Source organism: Stegodyphus dumicola, chromosome 5 (assembly GCF_044657685.1).
Source record: "Stegodyphus dumicola isolate Sdum_Otavi_A_Nest chromosome 5, ASM4465768v1".
NCBI lineage: Eukaryota > Metazoa > Arthropoda > Arachnida > Araneae > Eresidae > Stegodyphus > Stegodyphus dumicola.
Genome location: NC_140772.1, coordinates 144,432,832 through 144,456,387, shown reverse-complemented (window position 1 = coordinate 144,456,387; position 23,556 = coordinate 144,432,832). Strand labels below are relative to the sequence as shown.

General features: G+C 34.3%; 1 protein-coding gene across 7 annotated transcripts in view; it reads right to left on the bottom strand.

The window, feature by feature from the left end:
- LOC118202263 (uncharacterized) overlaps nt 1-23,556 on the bottom strand; it is a 280,122-nt gene that overhangs the window by 8,347 nt on the left and 248,219 nt on the right. Inside the window, exon 1 of one of the 7 annotated variants that reach the window (XR_015040954.1) lies at nt 11,588-12,007. The exons of 4 other annotated variants lie outside the window; for them this stretch is intronic. The gene's annotated coding sequence lies outside the window, so the exon portion shown is untranslated. Of the gene's footprint in view, nt 1-5,401; nt 7,502-11,587; nt 12,008-23,556 lie in introns of those variants that run through there. 2 more of the 7 variants (XR_015040949.1, XR_015040955.1) reach the window with 2 other exon arrangements.

Below are 23,556 nucleotides of genomic sequence, written 5' to 3'. Positions count from 1 at the left end.
CGTATACATGTTACACATGGGGAAAACCACGAAAACGTCCATGCAGCCACCCCGTTCGCGGAATTCGAACCTCAGACCGAACTACCAGTGTTCAGCGTCTTTACCGCTCGGCCGCTGGTGGGCTTTAAGATTACGGGCCAACTATTTTAGAATTGTGTTAGTTACGGCTAAATCTCTTTGTTAGTCATTTATTAGTTCTTATTTCTTACTTTTGAGTGGAGTCCCGAGTGGAGGCTTTCCTTCACGTCCGAAGAAAGAGGCGCATTGTTAATCATATCTTGAGCGAATAATAACAACCCTTCTTGAGTTTACGCTTTCTGTTCTTTGAACCCAACGATTATTCGCTTAGCAGTTCAATAAATTTCTTCACACTTAATTTAACAGAATAAAAGTGAGGAACTCGGTAAACTTTTTTTTTTTGGCCTAAACGGGCGCCCAGAAGCCCAGAAGTCTCGAAACGGCATTTTTTTTTTTTTTTTTTTTTTTTTTTTTTTTTTGAATCACTATAAATGGTTGCATCACTTTTCAAATTGTCGTCACCGAATATTTTCTCCCCGCGTGAATGTTTCTCGCATTATGGAAAAACAACGATAAATATAGCCATCAAATTTTGAATAACGAAGTCTTCCACCCGAATATGTGCAACTGGAAGATCGAATTTTGAATTTCGAATTTGTTTTATTATCTATTTTACATTTCTTAAACTTTAGTGAATTTTTGATTAAGAAACTAAACGATTTCAAAGCCAGCAGTGTCAACACACTACGAAATAAAATATTTTTATCTCCAGCGCGCGAGGCTGTCTATCGGAAATTCTGTACAGAGGCTGTTTTTAAATAGGTTTAGTACAAAGCGACGTTATCTCGAAGGCTTATGAAACATGCATGTACATGTAAACCAAAAAAACATCCCACTGGGCGTAATATAAAATCTGAAAGCATTCAATTCTTTTTTTTTTTTTTTTCTGCGTATCTAGTATTTTGACAAGTAACGCTTCTCTATACCAGAAGTTTGTACAAATTTTGGTTACGCGTGGCTGAACTGATGCTTTTGAGATTTTATTTACCTGAATCGTTCATGGAAGCCATTTTCTCTTAAAACCGTTGGTACTTACGTATTACGACTTTCACCGTAAAACTGTCGCCAAGCAGCATCATTTATGCATAAACTTGACTTCGCAGGCTTTTATGGAGAGAAGGAGATAAATTAATAGCTATTGCTGTAATTTTTTTCTGGCATTTTGAAAAAAGGTTCACCGGTTGTGGGGTCACAGTGCCTACACTCTATTTCATTTACAGTTGGTCAAGAGAATTCGTATCTGTTTAATGGGAAGAGGTTTAGTTTGGTTTGGTTTGGTTTATGCGATTACGGCAAAGCATCGATGGCTATCTGCTTAACACTTTGCGGGCCGCTGTCACGCTGGCGTGACTTTTGCTCGGCAACAGTTATCGGCCGCTGTCACGTACGCGTAACTTATTTTCGCGAACGACGATGCTTCACATCGACGTTTGTATAGATAAACATACTATAGCAAAACATTTGACGATCAGGAAACATTGGTTTCAACTGCTTCCTCTCCCAATTCACCAGACTGTCTATTATTGAAATCTTTTTTCGTGGACGCTTGTTTTGTTAGTTTGAGACTGTCTTTCGCTGCCTTCAAATATCGGAAACTTACGTTAGATTTAAAGATATCCTTCAAAATGCTCTTCGATGAGGAAATATATGCTGATCTGTTATCAGAAGAGGATAATTGCTCTGATAGTGAAAGTGATTCGGACAGTGGAAGCGATATAATTGTGAGACGATTCAGAAATAAGGGAAGACCAATAATTAGTGAATCTGAAAGTGATGAAGAGCATTCTGTGGCAAATGATTGGTCAGAAGTTGATTTTAAACCTAACTTTCATGCTTGCCTGGAACAGTTTGTGTTACAGGTACCATACACACCAGATATATTATCAACTGTGGAATTGTTCATTGGGGACGATTTATTTAATTTGTTTGCCACACAAACAAACTTATATCATAATCAGCAGACTAATGATAACAACATTGAATCAAAAAGAATAAAGCTTGGATTGATACAAATGTTGTAGAAATGAAAAAACTTTTGGGGTTTGTTATCCTAATGGGAATAGTAAGAAAACCAGAATAAGACGATTATTGGTCTACTCACCCTGGATTACATACACCTATTTTTGGGAATACTATGCCAAGGAACCGATTTCGGCAGTTATGGAAGTATTGGCACTTCAGTAATAACGAGCATTGCTAAGAAAGGCTTGATAAAATAAAACCAGTTTACTCGTATCTGGTAGAAAAGTTTCAAAAAATTTATAAACTTGAGAAAGAATTATCGCTGAATGAAGGTATCATTCCATGGAGGGGCAGGCTATCTTTTCGTACATATAATCCTGCGAAAATTATAAAATATGGAATTTTAGTTCGTATGGTGTTTGAGGCGACATCTGGTTATATATGCAATTTAGAAATATATTGCGCGCAAGGAAAATCGCTAACTGCAACAATATTCGCCAGGTCCGTGCTATCGCCAGATTTAAATTTATGGCACAATGTATATGTGGACAACTATTACAATAATGTAAAGGTTGCAGAGGAGTTACTAAAGCATAAAACAAACATCTGTGCAAAATTAGAGTAAACAGAGGAGAGCCAAATTGTTCTGCCAATCTGCTACATTGAAAAATAAGTCAATGCAATTTCGTAGGAAAGGGGAAATTATGGTACAAAAATGAAATTCGGCCAAAAAATTGATAATGATGATTTCTACGATAACTTCAGCAGACATGGTCGAATGTGTGAGTAAAAGAACCAAAAAGAAGTGCATTAAACCAATTTGGGTACTATTCGGTTTCGAGGGCCGTAAAAAATCGCCAAACTATTGTTGATGCCAGTGCTGCCAAAAGTAATTGCGGCAACCCTAACGCAAGAAAGGAAGTACAATAGTAAATAACTATTTAAATATTGATGTTTTAATTCAGATGAAAGGTTAATTTCATATAATATTTCGCTACCAAGTTATCAATTTTTTGGCCACTAAAGCATAATGTCATCTCGTTGGTTGTTCAAACATAATTTTCTATAATGAATGATGCCTTTTCTTTGAAAACATTTTCGGTAAAGTGCAGAATCTCCCGCTTATTTCTTTGCCGCTTTTTACAAGGGTAAAAGCAATTGGAATTGTGTCAATTTGCTTTTACTTTTTAAGTGACAATAGGTCGATGTGTATATAGATAAAGTCAAGGGTGTGCGCAGTGCCATTTTTGTGCAATTCTAGGATTTTTTTCAAGTGAAAATAGGTCGATGGGCACATGGATACCGAGTATGTGCAATTCTTAAAAACGTGTCAAGCAGTGGGTGATTCTGCACTTTACCCAAAATTCTATCGCAGACTTTTCATCATAGGCAATTCCGAAATTGTTAAATCCATAGGATAGCAAAAAAGGAATTAAAAATTAAACTGGTATTTCAATGACGTCTTAAGAAATATAGAACTATATAAACTTACGCAATCTGAAATCAGCATTTTCGCTGCAATTTTTTTACGGCCCTCGAAACCGAATAGTACCCCAATTTGCATACAAGAGTGTAATAAATTTATGAAAGGTGTTGATCACGCCGATCAATACCTATCGTGTTATTCCATACTCCGCAAAACAAAAACAAAAAATGGAAAAAAAAAAAAAAAAAAAAAAAAAACCGGTTTTATATCTCATAAACTGTGCATTACTCAACGCGTTCCAGATATACATAAAAAATTATGAAAATCCTATTAGATTCAAACAATTTTTACTAAACCTTGCACTAGCATGGATTAATGGGAATGAAGAGGAGCAACAATCAAGATCGGCTGCTCAATGTGATAAAAGATCGCCGAGGTTTGATCCACCAGGCAGACTTACTACGGACTTGAGAAAACATAGAATAACACGTATTAGTGGTAATGGGAGAATTGAAAACCCGCAAAGGGCCTGTAAAGTCTGCACTGCCGAAAAGAAGTTCCACTGCATACATGTGTTCTTCCTGCAACGTTTTTCTGCATGTTGGAAAATTTTTTCAGAATTATCATACTAAAAAGAACTATGAATCCTAGGAGTTAAATTTTCTAAATAAAACGTTTTAGTACTAATTAAAAAATATAATTGGAATAAAATGGAATGAAAATAGTGTAACAGTTATTTTAGTGCTTTCTTTAATAATAATTATATACTAACTACTTATGTTTCGAAAAATTGCGTAAATATCACCGTTGGCGAGCAGTAGAACCTGCGTGAACCGGCGGCAGCGTAACGGCGCTTCGATAAATGCGCGGCCCGCAAAGTGTTACGATAAGGAATGCCATCGTGGAGGACACTAAGGGAAACTAGCTGATATACACGTTACACATGGGAAAAACAACGAAAACATCCAAGCAGTCAGCCCGTTCGCAAGATTCGAACCTCGGACGAAACAACCAGTGTTCAGCGGGTTTTACGTTCGGCCGTTGATGGGCTTAATGGGAAGAACGGCTGGATATAGCTGACACAATAGTTACCGTTTGGAGCAATTACTTGAGAGAAGTTGGTATTCTTAAGGTTCTGAACAGAACTTCCAGTTTAATCGGAAACCATACCAAAATAGTAGAAATCTACAAAACCAATTTTGCGAAATATTGCGAAATATTGAATAAATTCTATACATTTTCTAAGTACAATGATAAATCATACCAAACCAGCTAACACTATAATACCATAAAACAATACAATTTCTCTTCAATACGATTACTCTAGCAATTGTACTACGTAGGTAAACATTAAAAGTAATAATCTTATCATCTACACAATCATCAATACGATTACTCTATTACAATGTTTCAAAACTATGATACTATGAATCAATACAACACACAATTACTCTGATAGAAAACGATTACTCAAATTAATGACAGAACCATTCCATAATTAAATAAATCAGATAAGTAAACATTAAAAGCAATAACTTTGTCATCTAAGTACTTATTATGGTACTGATTTTACATTTACTTAAAAACAATTCAGTTTTAAGAAATGAACAGTACACAATGTGACTTGCACACTGGAAATTGAATACTATTCAATGATTCAGTAAGATGATTTTATACGATTATTCTAATACAATGATTTAATACGAGAATTCTATGTGCTTACTAAAATAATTATTCAGTATAAATGTCAATTCTATAGTACAAGGAAACAAAGTGATCTCTGAATGATTTTATGCAATTACTCAAATAAATAATAATAAAACCGTACATGTTATTAGTCATATTAGCCAATTGAATATCAAAACAATAAGTATATCATATTATACGTATTATAGTATTAATTTTCAAATAGCAGAACAGTCAATATCTACCTACCTCACATGTCCGCTCCACAGCCAAAGGAACGTTCATAGCCTAGGGAGTCCACATTATGTATAGTACAGTATGTTATATACAGTACATTAGAACAGTTTGATACATTTGGAATAGCCAAGAGAGTGATTTTCTGACTGCCTGACATGTCCGCTTCAAAGCCAGAGGATTGTTTAAAACCGAGGGAGTCCACATAACGGGGCAATTCTTGGTTTTTATTTGCATTGCAGATTAAGATAGTTTCTTTACGATTTACATTAGAGACATATAAAATCAGATTTGACATAGGTCAGTGCCGAGGTCCGTAAGTTTATTAACAATTTTGTTCATCTTTCGTACTGTATGCTTGTTATTAATCATCAACCACCTAAATGCTTGCTCATTCGTTGGCGGGATCGGCAGGTGCAAATCAGTTGTTATTGGGCAGTTAACTACATAATGTTTGGGTGTACCCAACTCGCAAATGCACTGTGCCGTATTTGTAATGCCAAACCTTTCAAAATATACCGGAAAAGGACCGTGTCCTGTTATATACCGTACAAGTTGAGCATGTATTATGAGGGGATCATAAGTTACTGTGGGGATAATGAGTCAGAGTTCCAGTCTTCCTGTCACAGGGATTTAATTTTTTGCGTAAGATTTTTCTTAAGCCAGGAAATTGGCCAAGGTATCGTAATTTGTTCAGCATTTATGTTCTGCGCCGCTTCTTTGGCTAGCTGATCCGCCAGTTCGTTTCCTGTTTGGCCAGCAGGGACTTTTATCCATTGCAGCTTTAGGTTTAACACGTTAAATGTGGCGCCGGTTCCCAGGGACCGGCAGTGAACCTTCCGTGTGGCCGGCGTCAGTTCCTGGGTACCGGCAGTGAACTTTCCGTGTGGCTGGCGTCGGTGCCTGGGGACTGGCACTGGAATTATCGTTTGGCTGGCTTCGGTCCGCGAGAAATAGTTAAAAAATTAAACTATTTCCCGCGGAAAAAACGTGTTAAACCTAAAGCTGCAATGGATAAAGGCCCATGCTGGTCAAACAAGAAACGAGCTGGCGGATCAGCTAGCCAAAGAAGCGGCGCAGAACATAAATGCTGAACAAATTACGATACCTTGGCCAATTTCCTGGCTAACAAAAAATCTTAAAATTTAAAGTTAAAAAATAAATATAGTCTCAATGAAATGTGATCAAATTTAGTTTTAATGAAATGTATTGAAACATTCTAAACAAAAATACGTCTTAGCTTTACGGCTGATCTCGCTACCGGCTGAACGGAAAGGACAGGAAATTCGGCGCCGCGCTCAACGTGTTAAATGACCGTTGCCATATTCGCAATTCGTTTCCTTTAAACCCCCCTTTTTTTTTTTTTTTTTTTTTTTTTTTTTTGTATGGAAGAATATGGAGTATACTTTCTAAGAAAATACTAAGAAATCACAAGCTTTGCTTATTTACTAATTCTTCAAACCATTGTCTCCCAGTTAGACCTCAATAATTTAACATTAATTTTTCGATCATTCTGCACTAACAGATTAACATAAAGCAACACTTCGTTTTACATTCAGACGATAATGTTAAGGAACAGATGTCGTTGTTAGCCTATAATAAGTAAAGCCAAAGCAACTCGATGGTTATTTGCCTATGGGAGACATTTCTTCGTGGAGGAATTCCTAAGGGAACCTGGATTCATTCTTAAGGTCAGAATTTATTAAGGTTACTTAACCAGAATATTTTAGTTACATGGGGGGGGGAACTAGCTCGTTCGCCTGGATTCGATCCCAGGTCAAATTACCAGTATTCAGCGGCGTTACCACTCGGCCGTTGGTGGACACCGAAAATTAGATGTATTGGACGGTTTACCAGGTATGCATTTCCTAATTCATACTCCAAAAATATCTTTTATTTCATGGTTCTTTCATATATTAATCGTTTTTCGCGAACGAGGGCTTCTTTTCTAGGACACTAGAAAGTTTCCATTTTTCAACATTCTCCTGATCACTCAAAATTCCAAATGACGCTTCCACATTGCTGCAAATTGTTAAAATATCAATTTTGGAAATGCAAGAAGTTTAAAATAACTGTTTCTCTGATGAACTAAGAAATGGGATCAGCTTAATTTTGATGTCGCCCCATTGTCTGATAAAGTGACAGCATGGACAAAATGACTTAGCAAGAATAAATGCAGTTGTAAGTAGGGAATAAATATTTCATTACTGTGAAAATTTCGAAAGTCCCTACATTACTTTTAAAGGAACTAACTAAGTAAATGTCTGCCTGAATGTACAGTTAGTCAATAAAGTCTGCGTACATCAAGAAAAGAAATATCAAATCCAAATTTTAAGGTGCGAAAAGAGTGGTTTCTTAAAGTTTTATTTTTTAAATATTTAGTTTCAATAAGGGACTTTGAAATTATTTAACTGTAATATTTTTATACCTAATAATTTATGCACACTAATTTTTAAAATGTAAGTGACCAAAGTGACCAAAAATCAAAGCCTATAAAGTTTGCGTACAACGCGAAGGAGGAGGATTTCTTATCTAACTTTTAAACTTCAAACTTGAAGAATGCAAACAAGATTACACTTTCAAGGTCCTTGACTTCCGAAGCAAATTTCACGTTCATTGGAAGTTGTTATTTCTATTTTCTTTGACGAAAATGACAACCAATAAAGAAATTCCTTTAGTTACGAGACAACTAATTATCAAATTGAGAGATGAAGGTAAAACTCTTCGTTATATTGGGAAAACCATTTTCTAGTGTGCGAAGAGTTATTCAAAACTATCTTGACACTGGTAGTCTTGCTGTAAAACCAAGATGTGGGGGACCGAACGCAGAGAGAAGAAAAAAAAATTCTTTTACGAATTAAACAAAATCCTAAACACTTTCTGCTGCAAGCATTGCAAAAGACATTTTGTTAACTAGCAACATGGAAATTTCTCCTGAAACTATACGAAAAGTGCTGCGAAAGGCCGATTATCATGGATGCAAACCTAGGTCTAAGCTATACATTTCCCTAGACAAATAGAAAGAAACGAATTGCTTTTGCCAAAACATATTTAAACTCTTCGCAGGACTTCTAGAACTATGTAATTTGGTCAGATGAAAGTAAATTTACAATATTTAAAGTTAATAGCTATCCTATTGTATGGAGAAAACCATGAACAGAACTGAATCTGAGAAATTGAAATCAAACTGTCAAACATGGAGCTGGCGGTGTGATGGTATGGGGGTGTATGTCATCGAAAGGAGTTGGAGATTTTCACATTATTGATGGATAGCTATGTAAGTATAAGTATTAAGTCATGGATAAGTATGTTTATCTGGATATTCTGAAGAAACGTCTACAAGACAGTGCCCGAAATTTTAAACCTTTCTAATACCTTTATTTTCCAAGAAGACAACGACCCGAAACATACAGCTAAAATTGTGAAGGAATATCTCCTCTATCACCCTCCAAGACAGTTGCGTACTCCTCCACAGTCAACAGACCTCAATTCAATCGAACATTTGTGGGCAAAATTGGAGAAACGAATTCGAAAACACAATATTACTTGGCGAAATGAGCTAATTAGTAAATTGCAGGAAGAATGGGCGAAATTTACGTCGGATGACACTGAAAAACTAGTTCAGTCAATGCCCAGACGTCTGCAAGCTGTTTTGAAGAATAAAGGATATCCTACAAAGTATTGAAGTAATGTAAAAAACTTATATTTCGCATTTTTTTAAGTGTACGCAGACTTATTGGAGGGAATTTCTGAGTTTTTTGTGACAAAATATATTTTTGGAAAAATGTAAAAATATTGCACTGATATTATTTACTTTTTATTTAAGCTTACAATTTTAGCTAATAAAAGAAAAAAAATGAAATGATTAAAATACATTTTTTCTATGCTTTCAGTGTTTTTTAATTTAAAATTTAGTCTGTACGCAGACTTTTGTGGCTAACTAAGTATATTTCTCGCACTGTGAAAAAACGACTGTTCCTAGGGACAGCATGTTTGGAATAGCGTAGTCCTCTACACCCGAGCATCTGCACCTGGTTGTAAAACTTTAAGTTTGAAACTGAACGATTTGAAAGCGAGCTGGGCCAAAGATGTTCGTAATTTTCACTCGTAACTATCTATTGGGAATTCTAAAGATATGCTATTTTTAAATATTTTGTTATTTAGCTATTCAACTGAATTTATTTTTATCGCACGAGTGCGAAGAGCGGATATTTAATTAATAAATTTAACACAAAAAACGTTAGTACCCAAAACACAAAAAGTTTCGCAAGCCATCTTACTAAGTACATCGACATGGTAAACTGAGAAAACACTGAAAATAGTAGAACACATGCTGCTTTTAAAATTTTTCCAATTTTTCTTGTTGAATTGTAGATGGCGTAAGTGTGAAGAAAATGAGACTTGATAATAAAGCTAAAATGACAGAAAGAAATGGTTTAGCTAGAGTAGATGCAGCAGCAGACTGCGAGCTTTAAAAAAACCCTTTTGGACCACAGGTAAAGTCCGAGTCCTTACAGTTTTCGTTTCATTTATGTGTTATTCTTCTTATCCGACATCCTTACTGTTCGTACTAACCCGTCTCTAAAGGTATCATTCGCAATAACGTAACGTTTCATTTTATTTATTCACCCACTAATTGTACTACATCTTTATAATTGTGAAACATTTCGCATACATGGCAGTATACTAAAATGAAAGCTGTTCTTTTCAAATATTTTTACTTCAGATATTCCAGGAAAAGCAATATCTTTTAGTGTTCAGTATTAAAATTGAATCTGGACGATTTAAATAATACTTAAGAACTTCTCAGACTGCAAGGAATACAAAAATACATTAGTCTCGATTAGATATTCTGTCTCAATATTTTTAACGTTCTAGTAAAAATAAAACCAGAACAACTTAGGGAACTTGTTTTGAAATCAGATATTAATAAAAGTGCATAAAATAATTTAAAAAATGCAACCATAACATTTCATTAGAAGAGGAATGTGGAGAAATGGGCTTCTCGTTTCGCTATCATACTCTATTTCAACAGTATAAATTTCCTTATTATGAATGATTTTAAAATTGAATGTAATAATAGACTGTTCGTGATAAATCTGACCAATTTCATAGGCCAATAAATGAAGATTTCCCTTTTTCGCACAGAAATAACCCAAACTCTGTTTTTCATTTATTGTAATTTCCTTTTCAGATTAGAAATAACACTAATAGTTACATATAGCATCTGGCCTAAACCAAACGTGATGATGAAAGCAAAATCAAAATGCTTATCAGACCTCGAATAGTTTACATTAGATTATTTAATTGCAGTTTGGTTAGTTTGATTACGGGGCTATCTGCCTAAGGGGGGTTCCATTAATTTTAAAATAATCTTAATATTATAAAGCAAACTAAAATAATTTAATATCTTCATAACTATGCTTATTAGCATTTTCACTCTTCTTTTGTTGTATTTATATTAATTAAAGCCATCGGAATAATGAAATAAATTTTAAAACTGCGAAATTTTAAAGCTCAGAGCAAGAAATATTTGGAATTTCAAAAGTATTTTTTCCAAACTTAACTGAATAATCGTATTAGTTAAAAATTTACGTCTATATTAAAAGGCTGTGCTTGACAACTTAACAAATTATGACGTGGATTTATTATTACAAACAATTATTTGTGGATTAATTTTTGTTCATAAAACATCTAAAACTTTACTTACACACTGGTAGCGTAATAGGAGGCATACTTGGAAAGAAACTGGAACGCTATTAGCAGCTAAGCTACGACATAGCATAGCTTTACGTGCTTTAAAAATAGCGAGTTTGCCAGCATTTATATACTCTTTACATTGTAAAACATCAGATTCATACTCAGTATCGGAGAATAAATTATGAATGCTATTATTATCCAATAATTTCATTTCACTCAACATCTCCGAAAGTCCATCCCAAAAAATATTCTAAATCACCATTATTTACATCATCGGAACTATCATTAATAACGTCTGCCAACTTGATAATAAAGCGAGTAATATTTGCTCGAAAATAATAATAATAATATTTAATTTACGTAATAAAGCGAAAAATATTTGCTTCTGTTTTTTCTCAAGATGCTAATGTCATCCATAGCGTTGCTTTGGAATGACATTTCAAAATGCGCAAGGAAAGATTAAAGTTCTAAACGATATAAATAAAGAAAATAAAACCATACTTGCCTTAATTCCAGATAACACAAGCGTATCTATACAAAATCCTACATCTATAAAGTTTCTGCACCAAATATTGAGTTTATATCAGTATTTTAGTTTCGTTATTACGCACTCAACTGTTCTAAACATAAACATTTCATTCTTACAATTTTGTGCTGCCAGGTTCAAAAATTAAATCAAATTCCGCGCGGAGAAAAATCGTGACTGACGTCACGAGCAACAATGTCTATCGACAGGTGGAATACCGCTAGATAATAAGTATTCTGTTTGAGGTCGCGGAAACACATTGCTTTGAAAGAACTGAATTTGTGGATTAAAATTGAAACATAAATATCTTACACTTTGCAGAATAGTAAAAGTCTGTCAAACTGGAGTTGCAAATAATTTATTTCGAACAATGTTGCCACTTCTCGCTTCCAAATCACTGAGTCTGTCAAACTGGAGTTGCAAATAATTTATTTCGAACAATGTTGCCACTTCTCGCTTCCAAATCACTGAGTATGCTAAACAAAAATGCTTTAAATCTAAACAAAGTGTGAAATAAGTGAAGCAAAAACACTCCAAATTCAAAATTCTGACTTCGAGGTGCCTGATGAGGATTGTGCAGTAATTAACATCGTTATTTAAACTTAACTACTACTTTATCTAATATTTTTAACTTACGTTTCGTTATTACTTTTCTTGTTGCTCAATGGCAACAATTATTATTGTTGTTAAAAAATATTCTTTTTCCTTTTTGCGTAATGTTTAGAACGTAAAGTTTTCGGCCATTTTTTATGTTGTTTTTGTTAGCGATGCTAATTTAAAGCTGCATTTTAACTGAATATATAGCTTTTAATTTTTTTAAATTATCGTATTCATTCATTGTAGTTCATTTGAGTGATTTAAAAGGCATCTGTACCTTTTTGTTTGCAGTTGTTCTTTACATTTTCTGACATTAGGTGTCATGACATTACTTCTGATTCGAAACAATATTTCCGGCAGCAAAAGGATTTAAGAAAAAAGACTTGTTATATGTTGTCGAAGAAACTGGAGCGACATTGCTTCAAACGATCACAATAACATAACTGAAAGAAATTATTTTTTCAGAGTAAACAGTATTTGGATAATTCACAGTTCGTTTCCGATTTTTTGATAACGACTGTTAGTGAACGGAGACAAAAAGAAGAACTTGATGAAAAACTAAAACAAAAAGAATACGAAGAACGGGAAAAGGTGAGGCAACATGACTTGAATTGCGCGAATCCATGCAAAATCGCCAATAGCAGATGAGTCTCAGAACTCTGTTACTTTCACTAGATCTAAAAATAAATTTAATTTTCGAAATCAGAAATTGCACAGTTTAGTGGTGACATTAAGGATTGGCTACCCTTTTAGAGTCAATTCTAACAGATTCATAATGCTGAAGAAATTTCACCTGAAATTAAATTTCAGTGCCTTATTCAAGCTACTCAGCAATTCAGTGCAATTTCAATTGGAAGCTTGAATAGCAATTTCAGTGCTATCCAAGCTTCCAATTGTTGCCACCAAATACTGTATTATCTTTAGAGATAATATCTTTAGAGATAATACACCAAATACTGTATTATCACCAAATACTGTATTATCCTGTATTATCTTTAAAGAATTTAAATAATGAAGAATCTTCACGCAATGTATGTATATTTCTCGCACTGGGAAAATCCGATGCCACCTAGAGCGAGCCATTACATTTTGAATAACTTAATCCTCCACCCAAATACATGCATTTAGAAGTACAGAATTTGAATTTTAAATTATAAGTTTCCTGTCTTTAAAACTTTAATGAATTTAAGTTTATGTGACGTAAGTGCCAAGAACGTGATATCTAAAAAATAAAGCTAGCACACAAAACATTAATAATACAAAGACACAAAAAATGTTTTGTAAGCTATCTTACCAACAAAAAACGAACACTGATATGAGGAAATCTGAAAAGTAGAAAAATGTATGCCAACACTTAACACTACATCGGGAATTCCAGTATATTCTTTTGATAATAATACAGCCTAGAAGCATAACGATACACTACTTTTAAATATTTTGTAATTTTGCTGTTGAATCGTATATGGCGTAAGAACGAATAAAATGATTCTTAATAATAAAGATAGCACGAGTGACTGCAAGAGCAGAATGGTAGACTGCGAACTCAGCGAGAGCGTACAAATCTTACCAAATGCTTTTGGGCGATTGCTAAAGTCCGAAATCATTCAGATTTTAATTATAATAATTGTTTAATTATTTAATTGGATTTTTGATAACACGTTTACGCTCGTCAGTCACGAAAGGAATTAGAAAAGTCTTATTATTAAACCTGAACTCAGTTTTGATCAGTATAATAGTCTCGAATCTTCTAATTTTTACCTCGATCGCTGAACTAATAGCATCACACGCTGGAAAGGTTTTACGTTATTAGGTAATTTAGTAAATATACACGTCGAACCCAATTTAAAGCAGACTCTAAGGATAAATACAATTAGAAAGTAACAAAAACGGAAAAAAAAAAAAAAAGTCTGAAAGTTTTAAAATTTCATATTACGCCTAAAGGGGCTTTTTTTTAACGTTTTTTGCGTTACCTTTATTTATTAAATATCATGTTCTTCGCAGTTAAACCATAAAATTCGATTCAATGCTGCCATAAAATTCCATAAATTCGATAATAGGGCTGCTTCTCTAAGGAAAGGAAGGTATTCGAGGAGGAAGTTTATAGGAAATAGCTTGTGCTCTTGTGATAGAACAGAAAAATTACGAAAAACGCCCAAGCAATCAGCTCGTTCGCTGAAATTTGAATCTAGAGCTAATCACCAGTGTTCAGCGGCCTTAACCGCTCGTTCATTGGTAGGAGTTACTTAAAGCCGTTTAGTCAACTATTCAGTCGGCAAAGAACGGAAAAACAAATCGACGGGGGTCTGTCATTTCCTGCTCCGCATTTGTAGGAAATTTGAAACTTCCACAGTACACGAAATTTGAGCTATGTTTTAATGTAGTGAACACGAGTGGCACAGATATGCTACACTCCACAGATAAACATGAATTTTGCCAGGGTTGCAGATGATTTGTTACAATAATCCTGCAAGAGCTTATTTTCTGTACGTTTACTTATTTTATTTATTATTCTGGCAAAGCACAGTCCCTTAGGCTATCTGCTTAAGGGGAGCGATGCCTTCGTGGAAGACTTTCTAAGGGAAACTGGCTCGTATACACGTTGCAATGGGGAAAACGACGAAAACACGCATGCAGCCAGCTCGTTACCCTAGAATCGGACCCAGGTCGGAACTACCAGTGTTCAGCCATTTTACCGCTCGGCGGCTTACTTGTTGTAGGAATATTTCATTTTAGCTACGAATTGTTACGCTATTCTTAGAATCATTTAAAAACTGCAGTTTTCACACATAGCCTGCCAGATTTTGCTTTTAAAACCATTAAAAGTTTTTAAAAAAATATGAAAAAAATAACCAGTTTTCTTGCAGGATTGGAAACATTTCTCTTTGGACTCCAAGCGACCTCGTAGTGGCAGATGATCTAAGAGCAATTAATACTGATAGTTAGACCTCGTTTCAAAATCTGGCGAATGAGCTGATAGTATGTTTTTATGGGTTTTCTCGTCTGCAAGAAACAGATGCTACAAAATCTTGAAGTCCTAAGTTTTTATCTTCTTCTGTGAAAGTCCTTATAAAACATGGAAATCTGTCGATATGCGTAAACAGATTATATTCTGCGTTTCGATTATGCAATTACCATTATAATCAAAGTAAAATTAGCCGTTACTGGGCAAAAGCAAACTCACTTTGACCCTAAAAATGATTAAAGATTAACCATGAGTTCAGCGTTGTCAGAGAGTTTTTAACCAATGTAGCAGAAGCAGAATCAAAAATTAGAAAAAAGGTAGCACATGACATTAGAGATTACGTAATTTTTGTGACGTCATAGTTATGTATGTTCACATGACCTTGACGTCATCACAAATTCAGCCTCCATCGGTTTCGTAATATATGGACTATAATTCGATTCTTAGACATTTTAATTACATATCTCAGTTTTGGCGAAAATTTTAAAACAATATTACTAGTTATTCACTGTTTAGACAATAATTTTTCTTTTAATAGTTACGGTTTTTTTTAATTCAAAGGGGTAATTTGCTCAGTAGGACTATTAATTTCGTTTTGGCATTTTGCGTTGAAATGTCGGTTCACTTTTTAGATAGTTGCCGCGAAATATTAGAGCCTTGTATTACACTTAAATGAATTAAATAATGAAGAATCTGCATAAATGTATATATGTTTCTCGCATTGCGATAAAACAACGGTACCTAGAGCCATTCAATTTTGAAAAACGTAATCTTCCACCGAATATGGGCATCTGGAAGCCCTAATTTGGAATGTGCAATTTGTTTTATTAAAGATTTCATATTTTGTAACACTTCAACGAATTTTTGATTAACGAACTGAACGATTTCAAATCGAGCAATGCACGAAGAAAAGACCTTTTTATCTCCAGCTCGCGAGACTGTGTATCGGAAATTCTAAAGGTAGGCTCATTTTAAAATTAGTTTGCGATATTGCCGTTGAATTTATTTTTATGGTTTAAGTCCAAAGAACGTGATAATTCGTAATTAAATGTAACGCAAAACGGTTAATAAAAGTTCCTTTGGGCGTAATGTAAAATCTGAACTCTTTCACATTTTTTTATTTGTTTATTAGTCTAAAGGGGCTGATTATTGTTTTCGTTTTGGGATTTTGCGTTGGATCACTATAAATGTCCGTTTTACTTTTCAAACTGTTGCCACCCAATGTTAGAGTCCTGCATTATATTTGAAGAAATTAAGTAATGAAAAATCTACATAAATGTATGTATATTTCTTGCACTGTGAAAACACAAGGGTACCTAGAGGCATCCAATTTTGAATAAAGTACGTTTCCACCCGAAAATGGGCATGTAGAAGCCTAAATTTGGAATTTGTTTTATGATCGATTTCATATTTTGTAAAACTTTAACGAACTTTTGATTTAACAAACTCAAGCTTTTCAAAGCGAGTCATGGCAACGTGGTATAGAAAAAACATTTTTATCTCCAGCGCGCGAGACTGTGTATCGGAAATTCTAAAGGTAGGCTCAATTTAAAAGTATTTTGCGATATTGCTCTTGAACTAAATTTTAAAGTGCGAAGAACGTAATATTTAATAAATAAAGGTAACAAACAAAATGTAAAAAGAAAGCCCCTTCGGACGTAATTTAAAATCTGAAACCTTTCAGATTTTTTAATAGTAGTTTCATATTAATTTTTTTTATAATTAACTTGTTCATATCACTGTTAAGCGCTTTCTCGCCTTTGGATTTTTAGCGTATTTGTGCTAAGTTATTTGAGTTAGCAGTTCATTTTCCTGGTTATCATAGCAAAAAATCAGTCGCCAACACGTTTGTTACCCTACTGCTAATCACAAACTACGAAATTGAATTTTAATTTTTATACATTCCACGAAAGGTAAATAACATACAGTTTTGCAATTCGGAACAGGGGACTAGAGACGGGAAAATACCACATGTTTTATAAGTTCTGTAAACGAAGTAAGAGAATTCTAAATATAGTCAGTAGAACATGAACCGTGAACACCGGTAGTTGGGTTCGAGGCTCGAATCCAGCGAACGAGCTGGCAACACCGAGCACCGAAGGAAGTTGTGTGTTAGACGCCTACTGTGTTGGTGCGAGATTTCTGTTATTATTCAAGAAAGATGAACTTTGCAAAGTTAGGACTTTATTTTTCATCGATGAATTCTTCTTTTGTCTACTTATTTAACCAAAATTTTTACTTTTACTTTTTATTTTTACTATTTCGTATCGTGTGTTTTAAAATCAAAGTTCGTGGTAACACCAAGTGCTTACTCTCACTCATTAGCCCTAGTGAGCTACATGACCTCATTTTCGTCTTTTACAATTTCCGATTCATTTAATGATTTTATCGCAAGTTTAGAAGATTTTCAAAAGACATAGGACTCTTAAATTCACAGATAGATGTTGCTTTTACTATGTTCGAACTTTATTTATTTCCAAAAACTAGAAAAAACTTCAATTTTCGAACTCTGACTCCTCGACTCATCTAAATGCCGGACGCTGATCACGTGTTTCTGCTCTTCTTGATTCACCCAGAAGCTTAGACTTTCATTTCGCTTCTCGCCACCATTTATATAATCACCCATGCTATGCCATGATATGCAATTTAGCGAAACTTATTTTATGAGTTCTCTCATTTATTGATCTCGCCTTCGGGCGCGGTGTATTTTTAAATGCACCTCTTAAATTTTTAACTTTGTGGCCTATGGTAAAATGATAATATACTGGTAAGAGCTCCTAGTAGCTAAAGCCAGCAGTAAAGATATGATCCAAGATCCTAAGAGATTTCTGTACTCTGCTGGGTAGAGTGGTTTTTATGATACACGAGCGTAGTTTCTCTGCGGAAGCCGAAGATTTCCCGACTCTGTCCCGCAATGTTTTTGGAACTTCGGCCTCAGCCTTGATGGATAACTCAGATTTGAATCAGTATTTAGCGCCCGTCACTTCTAACGGACGGACATGGACGTTCTCTGGGTAACGAACATTCAACTCAACATTTGTGAACTTGGAGATTGGTGCGTGTGAAGAAGACTTTCATTTATTGAGGATCAAACGTGTTGCACGCACCAAGAATTAACTGCGGGACAATGGGTTATTGGCCTTTCTACTGATGATTATATGTCTGCAGTCCGAATGCTAACCAAGCAGATTGAGGTTTCAGAAGGTAAGTGAAAATTCTACCTGGCATTCTTCAAATTTTGTTAAAGGTAATGACAAATGTAATGATGGTACCGCCAACGTAGGCCCTGAGCCAAATTCCATTGTTTTAGGTAATAGTAATTCTAAAAGTAAAAGAAATGGTTGTACTAGTAAATCTGAAATATCTCGCAATGATAAAAATAAAATAATAATAATAATAATAATAATAATAATAATAATAATAATAATAATAAAAAAACTAATAAAAATGCTTGGGCATTTAAAGTCTAGAAGTAACCTTTTATTTATCGAACAGATGTGATGTTGTCAACAATGTTATTAGTTCTCTTATTCTTGGAAATAATCCTGGGTCTAGTAATAGTGATCTAAGTTTAAACGTTAATAATTCTACTGATAACAATGTTGTTCATAACTGTAATACTGATGAGGATTCAAATGATAATGTTAACAGTAATGTGCAGCAGGAGGCTGCCGCAACCGTTCAAACTGCTATCCGCAATTATGATTAGGCCAGCCGGAAATGTAAAATTTACTTATTCTCTTAAAGATCTTTCAGCTAAATAACTAGACGCTGAATTTTTATGCCAATTAAGCGACGAATTCCTTAGGGTGCTAGCTCGCTGGGACCATGATCATAAAATCGTCAGTAGGTACGTTTCGGAAAATTTTATAAATCGCTTTGTTACCTTAGCTACGCATGAAAGACTAGTAAAAACCTTATGAAGAGACTTGTCCTCAAATACTGACGCGGTTGAAATGAAGTGCAGGTGAATTGTAAACACCATACAGTTTGCTATGAACTTCAGCTGCTTTCGGGTATTCCGTTTGAAGACTTAATAGATAATTTAGTGAGGATCTTGGTTCAGGAAGCCGTCTTGACTTCCGTTTGCCAAATATAATTTAGTGAAATGAAAAACTTCCACACATATGGTATATCCAGCTATTTTATGCAACTTTAAAAATGTTCTTCCTTACTGTTTCTTTTCCCAAGTTTTTCTACCGACCCAATATAACCCTATAGTTTTATTATTAGAAAACGAGTTATTACTGTAATACAAGACTGTTGTTCTTTGTTTACTTGGCGAGATTTTGGTCATGAAAATACATCCGGTGAATCTTCGGCTTATGGTAACTCGGAGATTTTTTGACGAAAATTTGGCGACCAACCCTGCTCAACCTGTTAGTTTTTTTTTTTCATGACGCCATTTTGTTTTTTGTTTTTACTCAACATTTTTTCCAACAATCTGCTAGCCGAATTACGCTTATGCTAGAACTTTTATGGAACAAAAGTGCTTAATCATGACGAAGATTAGGTGCGAAATTGCTTCTAAGTGCTTATTAGCTAAAACCACGATCGGAAGTTTCCGGAAAGTAGTGGAACAAACGTGCACAGAAATTTATTTTTACAGAGCAAATTTATATATGAAACATGTAAATAATTTTTCGCATGAAATAGAAAAATTTGCACGAAAATGCAGGAAAATTTTGCGAATCTTTGAAGTCTGTAAAAAGGACATGTATGAAATTACCTGATCGCTAAAAAGTCTGTATACTATGCAAGCTTTTATATCTTCAGCTTGTATATGTTCTTTCCAAGGATGAACATTTGCACGTATAAAATAAATAAAATATGCAAGAAACCACATTGGCTAATCTTTGGAATATGGTAACAGGTAGTTTGGAGACATTTTGGTATGGCGATAAAGTTTATTAGCTAAGACTTTAGCAGTGTACATGGATAAAGTCAAGAGTGGGCGCAATGCCATTTTTGTGCAATTCTGGGATGTTTTTTTTAAGTGAAAATAGGTCGGCGTGTACATGGATTACCGTGTATGGGCAATTCTTAAAAACGCGGCAAGCAGTTTGCGATTCTGCACTTTCTCCCAATTTCTCACCTAATCTTCGTCATGATTAAGCACTTTTGTTCCATAAAAGTTCTAGCATAAGTGTAATTCGGCTAGCAGATTGTTGGAAAAAATGTTGAAAAAAAAAACATGCCTTTACTTTGTGAAAACAAAATGGCGTCCAAACAAAAACTAGCAGGTTGCTGTAGCAGGGTTGGTCGCCAAATATTCGCCAAAAATCGCCAAGTTACTATAATATGAAGATTAACCATTACATTTTCTTTCCCTCTCTAAATTATCCATTATAAAAGTCGCCACAAAATAATCTGTGACTGGAACTGTGTACTTCTCAGATTATTGCTAAAGTCCTAGCGATGGGTTAATGTGGTTTTCCTTTCCAATAAAGACTAATTTGTCTTTCAGTTTCTGCTTTCAGGTGACCCACGTATGATATTCAAATGATAATCCATTGTCATACCTATTAATTTTAGACTTGAATCTTATTTAACGTATAGTTTTTATTGTTTAAAACTTGGGATTCGACTGTGAATCTTTAATTTCTAATAAACGCAAAACCTTCTGTTAGAATTCGGTTTCCTGCTGCAATCAACTTGATTGCAAAACCGTAACGCACTACATAAACGTTAAGAAAACAACTTCTTAGCAGGAGCTGCACTTTTCCAGGTGCAAGTTCTGATTCTCTTATGTAATGGATACATAAACGGCTCCTCCCGGGTACGGGGGAACAAGACCACTTTATAGCCCTTTATAAATCAAGCACTTCCAGAAATAAAACTGTAGAACTTATAGAAAAACATAACTTGAAAATAAATTGGGTTAAAGGTTACATAGGAGTGTTGGGAATGAAGCTACAGACAACACTGGGTTTAATCCTAGTATCCGGTGCACACGGGATTTGGCTACATTTGGCGACTTTGATGATGAGCAGTAAAAACTGGACATATACGATGAGTAGTAAACGGGTCATTCGAAGAATATATATAGTTATACATAGTATATACTATGTATACACAATGTATATACACTATAGTATATATATAGACGTTCTTTGGATCATGTTTGCTGTTGGCGATAATTTTCAAAACCGCGCCAAGGCTGCACCGTATACTAGGATTTTACCCAACACCGCGAAGGAAGCAACTAAGAGCGATAACATAGATATTTGTTTCATCCTCTCAATAGAATACGTGAAAATATTATTGCAAAAAGAAATTATGAAAAAAATGGCAAGACCGGTTGAATAATGGTAACACTGGAAGAAAATTATTTCAGATTTTTCCTAAAGTTAAGACAAAAAGGCTCTCTAGTGACAAAAGAATAAATCAAGCACTAAATCACGGACAAACTAAAATGTAAATGGGATTGTGAAGCACAAAATGCAGACTTTACACACTATTTCTGTGAATGCAAACAGACAATCTCTATTAGAGAAGAATATTTTTAAAATACTTCAAAAATATATATAAAGTATTTATGGAGGATGATGGTTCGGTAAAAGCACCGAAACTAGTCCTGTGAAAATTTGAAAAATTAACGCTGATTTTTGTTGTTTGACTTCAAAATCAATACTTGTTCGGTGTGTTGTTGTATCTTAATTATAATTTATTTACGAAAACAACCAGAGTTAAACATTATAAAAATTGTAAATAATCTAATTGGATATGAATATTTTGAAGTAGATTATGTAGTAAATTTCTAAAATTATAACTAAGTTGACTCGTATATTTGTGATTATTTATGTAATTTAGTTAGAAAAATTGTATAATAAGCAATAATGTGTTTCGTAATTGTGAATTTTTGTTATAAGTCATGTCAAATTGGTTAACTTCAATTAATAAGTAATTCAGTGTTTTAGAAAGGTGGAAAATCTCGACTCAAAAAATTGTAAGTCAAAATATTTAGTTGTATCGTATTTTATTCAAACTGTTATGTTGAATTTATTTAGAATAAAAGTCGAAATGATACTGATGGCGAGGCCAAAGAATCTACCTCGGAGAACGATTTAAGGGCAAGCTACCCAGTATTTTAATATTTGGTTAAGAATTAAGTTTATTTAGTTCTTTGATTGTTTTGCCAGTATCTGCGGTATGGGTTATAAGTTGAGTTTAGTTTTATGTTTATAGCCATTATGTTTATAGCCATTATGTTTATAGCCGTAGACTTTGGCTTTATTACAGAGTAACTGGAATAAAGCCAAAGTCTCACAGAGTCTCTACGCCTGCTTTGGACAGAATCTAGCTCCTGATACTGCTGCTCCGTTTAGGTTTGAACTGCACTGAAAAATGGGAGAGTGTATCCTGGTATACGGTACACACGGGATTTGCCGACTTTGTACAACAGTAGTTTTTATAATAATGCACCTTTTGGCTCATTATAATGTACCTTTTGGTAACATTGTGATGAGCAGTAAACGTGGTATTTACCATGAGCAGTAAACGAGTCAATGTTGGTGTTGGCAACAATTTTCAAAATCGCTCCAGGGCCGTACCGTATACTACGATATTACGCAGAGGAGATTGTCGCTACTTGAGCTGTGTATGCAAAATTTCGGACTATAGGTTTACATTAAACATTAGCATTTATGGTAATTTTCCGTTTCGCCGGCTCAAATGTTGCCAAGCAGACTTTATTGGCGACAACATACATTATACACATAACAAATGTTAGTTCTAATAATTTTTTATTTTGAAAGCATGAACATTTTAATATCGTTTAAAATTTTATAAAAAGCCAATAAATAAAGACAATAAATTTGTAAAAAGACATTAACAATTTACTATGCTTTCATGGTTCAACATCCTGATTCGCCGGTTCATATCACGGGACCCCAAGTGATCTCATCTTATGTAAACTACGCTCGAAAAAACTAATTCTTTCAGTAATTACCTACATTAATTTCAAGTTAAATCTTCATTTCGAATAGAAGTTTAAAATCCAAGAATTATTCCCATTCGTATTAATAGATTACTCAGAAATTAGTAAAACCGCCGTAGTGCTTAACTTTGCTGGTGCATTCTCAGTAGAATGGGTGAATTTAACCCTTGACTTTGCCTATTCTATATTTTCACCTTCGAGTGAGCGATGTGATTGCATCCTAATTGACTTAATTACTGCGAATGGCCTTAGGGCGTAAAATTGAGTTATCTGGTAAAAATTCTCTATAATTTTATGTACAAAGAACCTATTATTCTATTTTCGTTTCTCACGTTCAAATTTTGCCAGTATAAAGAAATCCTTAATTTGCTTCAGATATCAGAATGTCATTTCAGTGTGCACATAATTTTTGCTTTTATGGATGACCTTATCAAAGAACTCATTTA